Source organism: Ambystoma mexicanum, chromosome 7p (assembly GCF_040938575.1).
Source record: "Ambystoma mexicanum isolate Mex_15411 chromosome 7p, UKY_AmexF1_1, whole genome shotgun sequence".
Taxonomy (NCBI): Eukaryota; Metazoa; Chordata; class Amphibia; order Caudata; family Ambystomatidae; genus Ambystoma; species Ambystoma mexicanum.
In genome coordinates this window covers 573,254,505-573,267,427 of record NC_090939.1, presented here as the reverse complement: position 1 = coordinate 573,267,427, position 12,923 = coordinate 573,254,505, and the positions used below count along the sequence as shown (strand labels likewise).

The 12,923-nt window shown below is 46.2% G+C and overlaps 1 protein-coding gene across 1 annotated transcript in view; it reads left to right on the top strand.

Annotated features, from left to right (window-relative positions):
• The window catches only part of TMEM131 (transmembrane protein 131), a 2,512,175-nt gene that overhangs the window by 1,120,765 nt on the left and 1,378,487 nt on the right, over positions 1–12,923 (top strand). The gene's annotated exons all lie outside the window — the stretch shown is intronic.

Genomic DNA, 12,923 nt, shown 5'->3' with positions numbered 1-12,923 from the left:
GTGACCATGCGGAGCGCCTGCGTGGATTCAGTGGCTACTCTGTTTTGAAAACATCAGGGTCTCCTGGGTGGCCATGTGATTGAAGTTGGCTGCCCATGTGACCAGATCCTCACGCCATAGAACCAAGGAAGGAATGGTGCTGAGTGAGTGGGCGTTAACCACAAGGTCTCCAGTGCTGTGGTTGGGCTCATCCGCACATGAATAAGCCACTCCAGCCTACCGTACCTCCTTTGATCCTGCATCCACAGTTGATGTAGTTGAGCCTGGGCAACCCTGCTAATGGTAGGGATATATTGACCAGGAACGAACATGAAGTGTCCTGCATAATGTTGTATAGGAGGTGGAGGGCCTCTGTGGCGAGCTGAGGGTTTGACTGCAGAGGCACAACACAGGGCCTTGCTATGCTTACCCCACCACAGTGCTCGGTGTGCTTGGTTTATCTGCAAAGCCTCCTTACTGGAGCACACAGTGGGGACTGAGAAGATTTATGCCTGGATTAAAGTTGTTTTGTACACCTTGTGTGGGCAATGGAGTGTGATTGTGGTAAGTCTGTTGTCCAAGTTCAGCTTACCGGTGTCGAGCACGGTTGAACGGGAATGCTTTTCCTGTTGGGTCTCCTAGAAGCTGAATGATCTTACTAAGCCTGTTGTTCCAGAACTGAATTGTGGATTTCACCTTCCCACTCTGTCTAAACTTTGTTCCAAACTAGGTGTTAATTAGTCCTCCTACCCACTTGGGGACATCCTTAGAACTCCTTCTCCTGGAACTTGAGTTGTTTGAACCTCAGCATGCCTAATGGCCACTGGGTCTTTCAATAAGGCTGGTGATATTGTTTGACTTCTGCAAACCACCGCCCACTCAGCAGCAATGGGCAAGTAATCCAAGGGCTTCAAAAGCAGACATTTTGTTATTGTTATGGCTGTGCAAGATAAAATAAAAAAAGCTGAGTTGGCCAGTCCCCCAAGTTCCTGAGCCACCTTACCAAGACCTGGCAATGGATGTGCTGGCTACCAGACTCTATCACCACCACTACCTGTTGGATACCAAGGAAGATTCTGGGTCGTTGCTGAACTAACATGGAAGTGTCGTCCTTGGAGGAAAAAGGTGCTAAAAGCAAGAAGGCATATCGAAGTGGAGAATGCTACGCCAACCCAGAAACCTTACCAATGTGGTTGATGCCATGGAAAAGTTGACATTTTCTGCAAACCAAGCTTGAGGATGCAGCAAACTGTTGCAGATGGAATAGCATTCGCATATGGGGTACCCCCAAAGAGGTCCAGGGGCCAGAACTGGACATTTTTTTGTTGTGATTACTTTCTCTTCCAAACCTAGTTTTGGATATGACCCACAGGGTTTTCTCATCAGTCCTGCAGCAGAAAGGCTTAGTTCTGGCTGTCCTTATGCGGGTTCACCTCTACTAGATGAAGGAACGAATCCTGAAGGCCTACAGCAAATAACCATAAGTTTAATTTAAGAATGCTGATATCGTTCTATTTCAGGATTGTGTACAATCAACTTTAGCTAAACACAGATCCCTTCATGAGGTGACCATCTGGCTCTATAAATATGCCATAAATTATTTTCCCATTTGCTCTTCTTTTCCTGATGACTGCTCATGATTAGTCTCTTCTCTAAAGGACTCAGAGCCCTCCTTCATCCAAATTAGCCTGAGCTGTCAGAGGCAGCCCTGACATCTCTGGCAAAGGATACTGGCATCCGCAGGGTATATCTGGGCTGGTCAAGAGCAGGTAAGGCTCTACACATGAGGAAAATCGGCATGGACAGGTTGAGATCGAGCAGGGGGAGGAACAAAAATTCTGAGTTGCTGTTATTTTAACTGTTGCATCTGCTCAGCCCACTACAAATGTTTTGGTTGAATTAACATTGTTCTGTTTCCGGAAGTTTGCGTTAGTTGTGCATTGCTTTGTTCCTGCACCCTGATACTTTGGATGATTGACATTGGTTGCTTCTCAACATATCTTTGGGTCTGCCTGAAGACTTTTTAGGGTAGCTCCCACTAATTTCTCTGACTGTGTGTTGTTCCATGGACATGGAGGGTCCCCTGGGAAGATTACGTGATTGCTTTTATTTGTGATTTGGCCCCTAGTATAATGGGGCGGTTGGCCACTTAGGTGGTAGTGTGGGATAGAGGGAGTAAGGTGAGGAAGGGTTCCCTTTTCGTTATGGGTAATATTTGGTGGCAATTATTCTTGATCCATTTCATGGTTCTCTCATGGTTAATACATGGGACGTGTTAATACTTGGTAAGAAGGTATATCTTCTTGATCCCCACATGGCATTAGTGGTTTGTTTCTGGAGCGACGGTGATCTATTTATCTGGAATTTCTGACATTTCCACAGTTCCCTTGAATGTCACGGGATTATACTTCGATAAAACAGAAAGGAATGTATGCCCTCTGCTTGAGCATTGCCAAAATTACAAGCAGTAATTCCCTTCAGTGTCTCCATCTAGCTGCAAGAAGAAAAAGGGAGTGGTTATCCTTTTCGCAACAGACTTGCCTTTCTCCAAGAAGATGATCCTTAGATGCCCAAACTGAATGTTTTTGATAGGCAGGGGTTTCTTGTTCTGGCATTTGATAACTCTAATCTCGTTATACACCCCTATCCTCGAAACTGAACAATTTACTTTTAGAACTCCTTCTCCTGATTGCTTCCTTATGCTCGGGTTGTCTGATCCTAGTTGGCCATTTCAATGCTCTCCCATATTCACTGCAGGGTAAATCCCTTGCCCGCTCCTCAGTGGTTTTAAAAAACCATCACAATGACGAAATTCCTTAAGGAGTTTAGGTTGGTTGATATACAGCTATATTTTCACCCAAGAGAAATACATTACATAAAATGGTGTTATATTCCACAATCAACTTGCTGTTAATGTTGCTGTTGTTGATGCCTGGTCTCAGAGGTTGAAATTGAGCTTAAGTCTCTTTTGGATGACACCCCATTATAGCTTCATTGAGGGTTGACTGTTTTGTTTCTTCCATGAAGCCCCCTCCCCCACAGTGCATGAATGATGCCTTGCTCAAGGGCTCTGTATTTAAGGGTGAGATTTCCTCTGAAAATTGCAACCCAAGGATGCGCTTGAACCTAATATGGATCACTCTCATGGCGATGAGGCAACAGCAGCTCCTGTTCATATTCTTGGCCTGGAGGCAGAAGAAAGAACTTTTGGAGGGAGCAGGCGGTCAGCTTCTTCCGATAGGGCGCCTGCAGACAATCTTCACTTATTGGGACTAAACACAGGCTTTGATTCAGCAACGGTTGTCAGGCGGCAGGTTTCTATGTTTCTCGGTCCCCGACTTGTAAGGGGAGACGTCTCAGAGTGGTACAGTTTCACTGAAGGGCCAGCAGAATTGGCCTCTGTGAAGAATCCTACGGATCCCTCACAAAATAAAGCGTACCTAAAGTCTCCTCACAGGTGGCCAGGGAAATGCAGACACTTCCTGACCTTGGGGTGGTTTACTGTGGAAGGATCACCTGGGAGGAGACAGGGCACAGGGTGGTGAGGAGATCCTGTGGGATAAGACACAGTATTTGTCAGCTGAAAGGAGGTACTTTTTATGTTGCCATTATAGTGTTCCTGGCCCACATATAAGATCTGTGAGCCGGGGTACAAGCTCTGTTAAAACTGAGCAAACTTTGTCAGTAGAAAGATCTTTTAAGAATAAATACCCTCCTTACTCCCTAAGGTAAATTATAACAGGCTCTAGAGAAAATGCCTTGAATCAAATGTCTTCCTCTGTAATTCTAACAGTCCATCCTTTAATAAGTTTAAGGCAAATAAATCAAACCTTAAAAATAACTCACTTGTTGAACGAACTAACTTTACTGAAAGGGACTACAAGTCCTATGATCCCAGAGGTACTGGAACGAGGAAGAGGGCTTTAGGGGCATGTTGTAGCAGTAGTCGGGCAATGAAGCAGAACAGCCCACACCTGAAGGAACCTGGGAGGCATAAAAGGGCCCCCTCAGGTGCAGGCAGTTGGAAGGAGCTGGAACTGTGACTGGAATGCAAGCTGTAGCAGTAGTAGCAGTTTTAGCAGAAGGAAGAAGGCTGGCAACCAAATCAGAAGTCGAAGAATAAGAAGAGGGTAATGTTCCCCCTAACTATGAAGTGCAGAGGCTGCGCAGCAGATGATGTTCAGGAGAGCTGTCCCCTCCCCCACCCCCCTTTGAGCCTAATTGCTGTGGTTGGCAAGCTGCGGAAGTGCAGGAGACAGAGGCAAGAGGCATTTGTCAAGCCGCAGGTCTTACGAATGAAGGGCTTCCTGAACGTGTGGCCGGACCAGAGACACCCTTTACTGGAGAAGGGTATGGGTCCCCAGCGAGGCAAAAGCAGTAGCAGTTGTCACAGAATTTGGGAAAGCAATGCGACCTGCAGAGCTAGTGTCTGAGTGAAGCACAGAGGACTAACACCTTGTGTGAGAATTGCCGGCAACAGTATCCAGTTTCCTGCTCACTCGCGTAACACTTTAAGTGAGAAGAAGTTATTTGTTGCAATTAAAATACCCGAGCAATGGAAATGTAGCACTCGCATAGAACGTTAAAGGTCTTTTTACTAGCGTGAGAAGCACCAATGCTTAACCCCATTGTTCAATCATTAAAAGACTGTTATTACTTGAAGGAGTGGTTGCGTGTCCCTAATTAAGGAGAGGGAACACTGCTGAAACCATTACCAATTACTTAACTTTGACAATACAAGTGTTACAACCTTTAACTTGTGAAAACTACATGAAAGAATGGTTGTGTGTGCCTTGATTCCCAAAGTAGAACTGAACTCTATCTTTCATAAGTCTCCCCATGTTAAAACTGAAACCAACCTTTTCTCAGAGTTAAGAACCAATCTGATTATACAGTGAAGTTGATAAGTAAATTGGCCTAAGATACAAGTGTGCAAGCATTACCTGAAGCTAAGAGTGGCACCAAGGATTCTGGGAAATTAATTGGACTGATAACTGACAGAAATGTACAGGTAAATTTGGGGAAGGGAATCTGGCTGCGTGTAAATACTATTTTGAAGCGGACACAGCATGTAGGGCCAGAGTCTGTGGAAGGCAGAGAGAAGTGAATCACAAAGGCAAACCCAGGTTATTGTGGCAGACGGGCAAAGAGGCTGCCCCTTCTGAAGAGTTATTCAGAGGAAGAGTGCCTTGCCTTCTTGAAGTTGTTGAAGTACTTTGAAGTTTATCTTGATGAAGCCTGTACAAAAGTACAAATCACTGAAGCTTTGTTAGTAGTCCAAAGTACTGAAGCTGTGGTGGTATATCTGGTTGTCAGTGGATGCAACATTGTAGTAGTCTAAATGAAGTGGAGCACTCAGAGACAGAGATAACTGTTCTCCTAGAGAATTAAGTAGAAGTGAAGGGTATCCAGTCATTCCATCGAATGACAATCCATCCAACACCAAACCATCACATTTTTTCCATCGAAATACCATTCCATAGAATGGCTATTTCATTGAAGAAAATTCGATGGATCCATCGAAATGTAATGTTATGATTAGGGGTTAGATTAGGGTTAGGGTTTGGGCTAGGGTTAGATTACGGGTTACATTAGGGTTAGGGCTAGGGTTAGCTTAAGGGTTACATTAGAGTTATGGTTAAGGTTGGGGCTAGGGTTAGGGTTGTGTTAGGGTTGTGTTAGGGTTAGATTACGGGTTACATTAGGGTTAGGGCTAGGGTTAGCTCAAGGGTTACATTAGGGTTAGGGCTAGGGTTGGGGCTTTGGTTACATTAGGGTTGGGGCTAGGGTTAGATTAAGTGTTACATTACGGTAAGGGTTGGGGGGGGTGGTGTTCGGGAGGCCTGGGGAGGGGAACTCCCCTAACCTCCAATATACAAAAATACTTTAAAACGTCACAAGGAGCTGGTCAGTGCTGAAATTTCAGCACTGGACGGCGCCATGTAACGTTTTAAAGTTACATAAAAAGCATCGAAATGCTACTTTTTACATGTAAAAGTGCATTTCCATTGAAACCAGTTCATGTATATTGTGGATGGACTGGTTTAGATGGAATTGCACTTTTACATGTAAAATATAGGTTGTCTATGCTTTGGTAGTCGTTGGTTTGTATTCAATGGTTTTGCATGTCAACCCTTTTTTGTTTCGACATAATCACTATAAACCAAGTGAAGCTGTTAAAGTTGAAGCAGCAGCACTAAGAAGTCATCTTGACAAATATACCATTGTGAAGCCTAAACCTGTAACCAAGAGAATATTTACTGTTAAACAAGTAGTTGTGGATATTGCATGTCTTTTGAACTGTGGCAAATCTTCTTGAGGAGGTGACAAAGCACTGTGGCTGGGATTGCCAAAAGTGGATATTTCACCCAGCGAAGGGACTCGCTAGTGGAACCTTGGTTAACAAACTTTCACCTTGATTTTGAAACATCAAGAACTGATTTGAAACATTTCTTTCTTTGGTTGAACACTAACAGACCTGATCTTGAATCCTGGGCAAGGGAAATCATCCAGGACTTCATAAGGTTATTCAGAAACCGTGAATGTTTTTCATGTGATAGTGTATTGCCATATATTTTCTTTGTGTTTTTGTTTTAGTGTGAGGGCCAGTTATCCTGTATTAGTGTTTTCCCTTAGCTTTGGTAAGGCAGGGAAATATTCAGCAGAGTAAGGATAGTGATGCATTTTTGAATGTTTTCTTTAAGAATGAAATGGCATAGGACAACAAATAATCAAACTGTTGTCCGCCTCGCATTACTGACTTCGAAGAGCTCCCAGTCAGAACTGGATTCAAGCATACATACTGGAGGACACAGACCTGTAGAGTTTTGGGCACTAGCTGGCGTCGTCGGGCAGGGTTCCCAATGGGAGCCCAGCAAAGACAAGTGTCAGCTGGACCTTCACCACCCAGAACGGCAGAAGAAGGCTCAAGAATGACAAACCATCCAGTTGACAAAAAAACAAACACCATTTTAGGTCCATGGTGAACCATGTGTCCCTTACCGCAGCTCCAACAGAAAGTTAAAGGAGAAGTGGAAAAAGGGATACATTGTGTCCCATCCGCACTCAACAAAAGGTGGGTTGTGCGTGCTGATTCCACAAAATAAAGTTAGACATATTAAAAAGTATCCCCCTGTCCTTGGAAACCATAGTTATCACAAGGAAAAATAAAAAGGAGAGCTCAAAGAGCTCCCAGCAACACTGCACAAAAACTGCTGTGTTCTGCAATAATAGATTATAGATGCCTTTAAAAAATGAAGGAAAACATGACTCCAAAAAGATACTACCAAAATGGTCCAGCAAAAAGTGCTGGGCAACTCATAAGTGGGGAGAATATTGCACGAAAATGAAATTCTACCTAACAGCCCTATCTATATTATGTCAATGCTCCTCCGTAGCCCAGTTCCTTTTTCTGCACACAGCCCGCTTTGTTTCAGAATATTATCTTGAGAAAAAAAGGGGTTTGATTGATTCGTTGAGATGTCAGCCCTAAAGCGTTGGGGTTCAAACGTGTCAGGACTGCGGCTCGAAGATGTCCATCACCGACCCACATGGTGTGGTGTCTGGGGAGGGATTAAGATGTCGAGCAGCGTGGTTCCTGTTAGCAGATGAACCGGAAGTCTTTAAGGGAGAGGTCGACCTCTGTCAAAGTCCCTGGTGCATTCAATAGCCAGGCCGTATGTCCAAGACACTGAAGGCCCCACACCCAAAAAGGAGACATGCACTTTAATAATACTAAGAATCATTCACATTCCTGAAGCGGTTCACACCATCCTCATCCTCCCACAAAAAGGAGACGCCACTGTCACAAACACACCTTTGACTCGGAGGAGCAGGTTAAGTCCAGCCTGGCTCTGGGTCCCCCCGACGGAAGAGTTGGAGGCATTCAAGGAGCAAATGCACCAGTTTTTTCAAAAGGCTGCGGCGGGTATGCAGCAATTTCACCTTGCAGTTCGTGCTGGACTGCACCTTTTGGGATGGGGCCAAGCTTGAATTGCAGATTGTCTTTCACCTTCTGTAATGGCTTAGCAGGCTGAAGAATGGTGGTCTGGAGGGTTGCCCAGAGCAATACCAGAGGTTAGATTAATTCCAAACCTTCCAGCCATCACCTCTTTTGGATTTCATAGGCCATGCCATGGGTAGGTCAACGGTACTGTGGATGTCTGCTTACCGCCACAGTTCAGGGTTCTCACCTAATGTCCAAGTAAAACTTCTCGACGTAGCATTTGATGGTGAGCACCTGGTCGGCCCGAAAGTAGACACTTTGGAAAAATTGAAGGATTGCAAATTAGCCTCCAAGTCGATATGTCTAGCTGTGCCTGAACTTGCCAAGAAACCGTTCAGCTTTTCCTCTAGTGGTAGAAGTTACAGACGGTATGTCTGGTTTGTAAGAATGACACAGCTCCCACAAGTCAGGTAAGGATAGAGGCGTTTCTCTCGTTCGGGACAGGGCAGAGGGGCCAGCAGACTACAGCAGGGATGGCAGCTCCTGCTAAGCCACTTTGAGTTCCCTGTGCATGTTTTTCCAGTGGAAGGGAGAGTCTCCGAGCACTGGGACTGGTGGAAGGAGAATAATCTCGAACGCCTGGGCCTTGCAGCTTGTCAGATGGTGGAACTGTGTACCATTCCTAAAGAAACCACCTGGCAGACCACCTCCCCCACAACCGGGACAGGTGCTCCAGGTGGAGCTGAGAGCCCTGTTATTGAATGGTTCCTTAGTAGAGGTGCCACCCAAGCATAGGGAGATCAGGCTGGTACGCTCGCTACCTTCTGGTACCCAAGAAAGGAGGAGGACTTTGTCCCATCCTGGACTTTAAGGTATTGAACGGTTTATAGTCATAATGTCGACAACAAAAATGTCGACAGTCAAAAAGTCGAAAAAAAAATGTCGAAAAAAAAAGTCGACTTTTTTTTTCAATGCATTTTTTTTTCGAAATGGGGGGGTTCCCCCCCAGACCCCCTTTTTTTGATTTTTTTTTATTTTTCCCTTTTTTTTACTCCCGAACCCCTAAAATAAATATATAATTAAAAAAAACGAACGTCGACATTTTTTTTTTCGACATTATTCTGTCGACATTTTTGTCTGTCGACATTTTTTTTTTGACATTATGACTCCCCACCGTATTGAACAAGTTCTGAGGAAAGACAAGTTCAGGATGGTTATGTTAAAAGAAATTCTCCAGGCTCTACAACTTCAGGGTAATTGTTTCCATGTGCCGATCCATCGGAAGCAAAGACGCTCCCTGAGATTTGTCATCTGGAACACTTATTTCAATTGAAGGTGCTCCTGTTAGGCTTGGTCTCTGCACCCAGGGTTTTCACCAAGCTGATGGCAGTGGTGGTGGATCACCTCAGGAGATGCAGTGTTAACATACTCCCATACCTGGATGACTGGTTGATCCGAGGAAGGTTTCCGGAGCAGGTATTGACTCCGATCGATGAAACCTACTCTCTGTTTCATGGTTTGGGCTTCACCCTGAATATGCAGAAGTCCCATGTAATACCAATGCAGAAGCTCCAATTCATCAGAGCAGTCCTGGACGCACGTGTTGTGAAGGCTTTTCCACCCGAAAGAGTCACCAGTGTCTGGCAAATGGATTGGCTTTTCCAGAGCCTTGACAGTCTTCCCGCCACTTTGGTCTCATGGCTTCCTGCTTTTTTTCTGTGCCAGTTGCCAGACTGTGGATGCGATCCCAGCAGTGGCTGCTAAGGGGTTAGTGACCCCAGTACTTCGACGCAATAAAGGAGGTTCTCAAAGTTACAAGGTCTGTGGCCAATGACCTTCCTTAGTGGGCCAGCAGAGAGAGCATGGTGGCGGGGGAACCGTTTTGGCCACTGTGGCCTCAGGCCCAGGTGGTCACGGATGCATTCCTGAATGGTTATGGCACCTGTGACAAATCCTTGGTTGTCATCACTTCTCCCCGAGGGGGAGCCCTTTCCCATGGGGCCAGGGAGATGAGGCCACTACAGATAGTCCCTCTGGTGCTGACACTCAGTGGGAGGATCTCATTGGGAGGGACTCCTCTATGGGACTAATGATGACTATCCACGGAGAATGCGGCACACTGCCCCCAAAATACATCCACCACCAACCCCATACCTGGTCGCCCCCTGTACCTGTGTCAAGTAGAGAATATGCAAAATACTGGGAGAAAGAAGAACCTAGTCTACCCCAGGAAGATTACTAAGCTAGGTACTGGGGTTTGGTGGTGGTGCAGAGCCATGAAGAGTACTCCCCACAACTACACTAAACATTATAGTGATTCCCGAGTGCTGATTGGCCCAAAAAGAGTAGAGCGGGAAGAAGGACTCAAACAGCACAGAAGCTCCTCTGTGGAGGGAACCACGAGCGTGGGGAATGCTCGCTGCGCACCACAGAAAGAAGAGGCTGGTTAAAAGTTTGCAAGGCAGGCAGAAGGTTTGCAAACGGTCCGACGTGGAAGGACCGTACGAAGAGAGAAGCCAATGACATCCAGGCAAGCACAGCTGAGGTACAGAGCGGTTGAGTGAAGACACGCACACAGAAGGACTGTAAGGGCTGCAGAGCCGCAGCAGCACGTTGGAAGACCAGAGAGCACCACTGAAGTAAAGAGCAAAGCTTGAGGAAGCCCTTATCCAACGGGACCGAAGCAGCTACCGGGGCTAACCTGAAGGTACCAGGCTAACAGGGATTGAAAAGGTTACCAAGAGGTTCTGGTACATGCTGGAACTACCATTCAGGGGTGCAGGGAAAGACCCTGGGGGAAGATCCAAGTCCTCTAACCCCACACCAGAAAGACACGAGACTTGGGGCTTCGACCTGCAACCTTATAGGAAGCACCATTGCACTTTCTCGTCGCAGTACCTAGCAAGGAAGTAAACCAGGTCTGCCAACACAGGTCTGGAACCCACACCCAAGATAGGAAGCCTGAGAAAGGGCAGGGGAAGGGAGAGATTCTCCCAACTGTTGCAAATTGTTTTAAGAAGCCTGAGGATGGTCAGGGTAATGGAGTAATTCCCCCTGACACTGTGAGACTGAGAAAACCCCATAGTGAAGGAACAGCAGTGGGGTAGGAGGAATATTGTAGTTTGCACTGGAACTTTGTCATTTGAGTGAACTGAGAACTTAAATTTTGTTGACATCTGAACTTGGAACTTTGTTTTGATATATTGGAAAGGGATTTTAACCTAGGGAAAGGAGGCATTCCCCCAAGTAAAGGTTCCACCTACAGTTAGAGCTGGGATCCGTTGTCCAGAAGAAGGGAGTTCTTTCTTCTGGGCCAAGAAGATCCATTAACTTTTTAGTTGAGTTACAAATAAAAGAAACAAAAGCAGGGTTTTGACCCAGAATGGTGGACTTTTAGTGTACATGGGCATCCTGACTGAGGCCTTCGTATTTTTGGTTGAGGCAGAGAAAGCCCTCTTAGAGTTAGGCAAAGGGAGGTTTTAAATTGTATTTATCCTATAATAGTGTATGCCAACAACCATGCCACCTGTGTGTCAGTCTCCTCCCTCCGCACCCTTACACACCCAATGAGGTGATCTGCAGGTGCGTGGCCTTTGGCCTACAATGGAATGCCGGTGGCATATCAACAGACTGGAGTTGCGGGTGATCAGGATGGCCCTAATGGCCTTTGTGCCTTCCCTCGGGGGTAAATACATTCTTGTGCTGACAGACAACATGGTGGCCATGCACTACCTCAACTAGCAGGGGGTGGGGAATGTGCAGTCCATGCCCATATGCAGGGAGGCACTATGATTCTGTTTTTTAGATACCCGGATCTCTGCTTTGGCTGCCCATCTGGCGGAGCAGAGAACAGGCTGGAAGACGCTCTGAGTAGGCACAGCATGGTCTCACACAAGTGGGAAGTGTGCCAGGAAGGTCTCAAAGAGATTTTTGCTGCCCTATGGGGTTCCCTAACAGTGGATCTGTTTTCCTCGAGGGCCAACACGAGGTGCAGACTTTTTTTGCTCTAGGAATTCCCAGTGAAGGGTGCACTAGGGGACACGTTCCTTGTGGAGTTGTTCTTCAACCTCCAATATGTGTTTCCTCTAGTTTCTGTCATCCCGTGGTTTCTCAGGAGGTTGAAGAGGTTTTGAGCCACCATGATCTTGATTGCCCCCGACTGTTCGAGGGGAACACGGTACTCGGAGCTCCTGGACTTGAACATCTGCCCACATCTCTGGCTGCCTTGGCGGCCTGACCTCCTTTCCCAGTCAGAAGGTTGGTGCTCCACCCAAACCCAGAGTCCCTCAACCTACATGCGTGGCTCGAGAGTATGAGGTATGATGACTGTGACCTCTCAGAAGAGGTACTTGAGGTGTTACTGGCTTCACGTAAACCTTCTATGAGATTGTTGTATGTGTGCAGTTGGAGAAAGTTTGAGGCATGGTGTAGGGAAAACAGGATAGACCCTATCGCTTGTCCCACCACTGCAGTGATGGAGTTCCTTCTGTCACTAGCCTCAGCAGGCCTTCAGATAGGCACAGTCAAGGGCTACTTGGCGGCTTTGTCTGTTCAAGAGGTCATTGTTTCAGGGATCCTTCTTCATGGTTCCTGTAATGATCCAATTTCTGAAAGTCCTTGTAAATAGGTTCCACCCTACTCCATTTCTGGTTCTGGACTCGTACCTCAATTTGAATCTAACCTTTTTGATGGCCCATGCATTCATGTTCTGTCAGGTTACTTACCCTGAAAACAGCTTTCCCGGTGACAATCACGTCAGCGCGACATGCAAATGAGCTTCAGGCTCTATCATGCCTGCAGTCCTTATTGTGATTTTTCTAGGAGAAGGCTTCTCTCAAGATGAGTCTTATATTTCTGCAAAAATTATTTTTAGATTTTGACGCATGGATTTGCCAGGATGAGGAAAGATTACACAGGCTGGACCCTAAGTGGGCGCTCAGCTTCTACGTGGCTAGGATGGCAGACTTTAGGTGTGATGATCAACTCTTTGTGGCTTTCT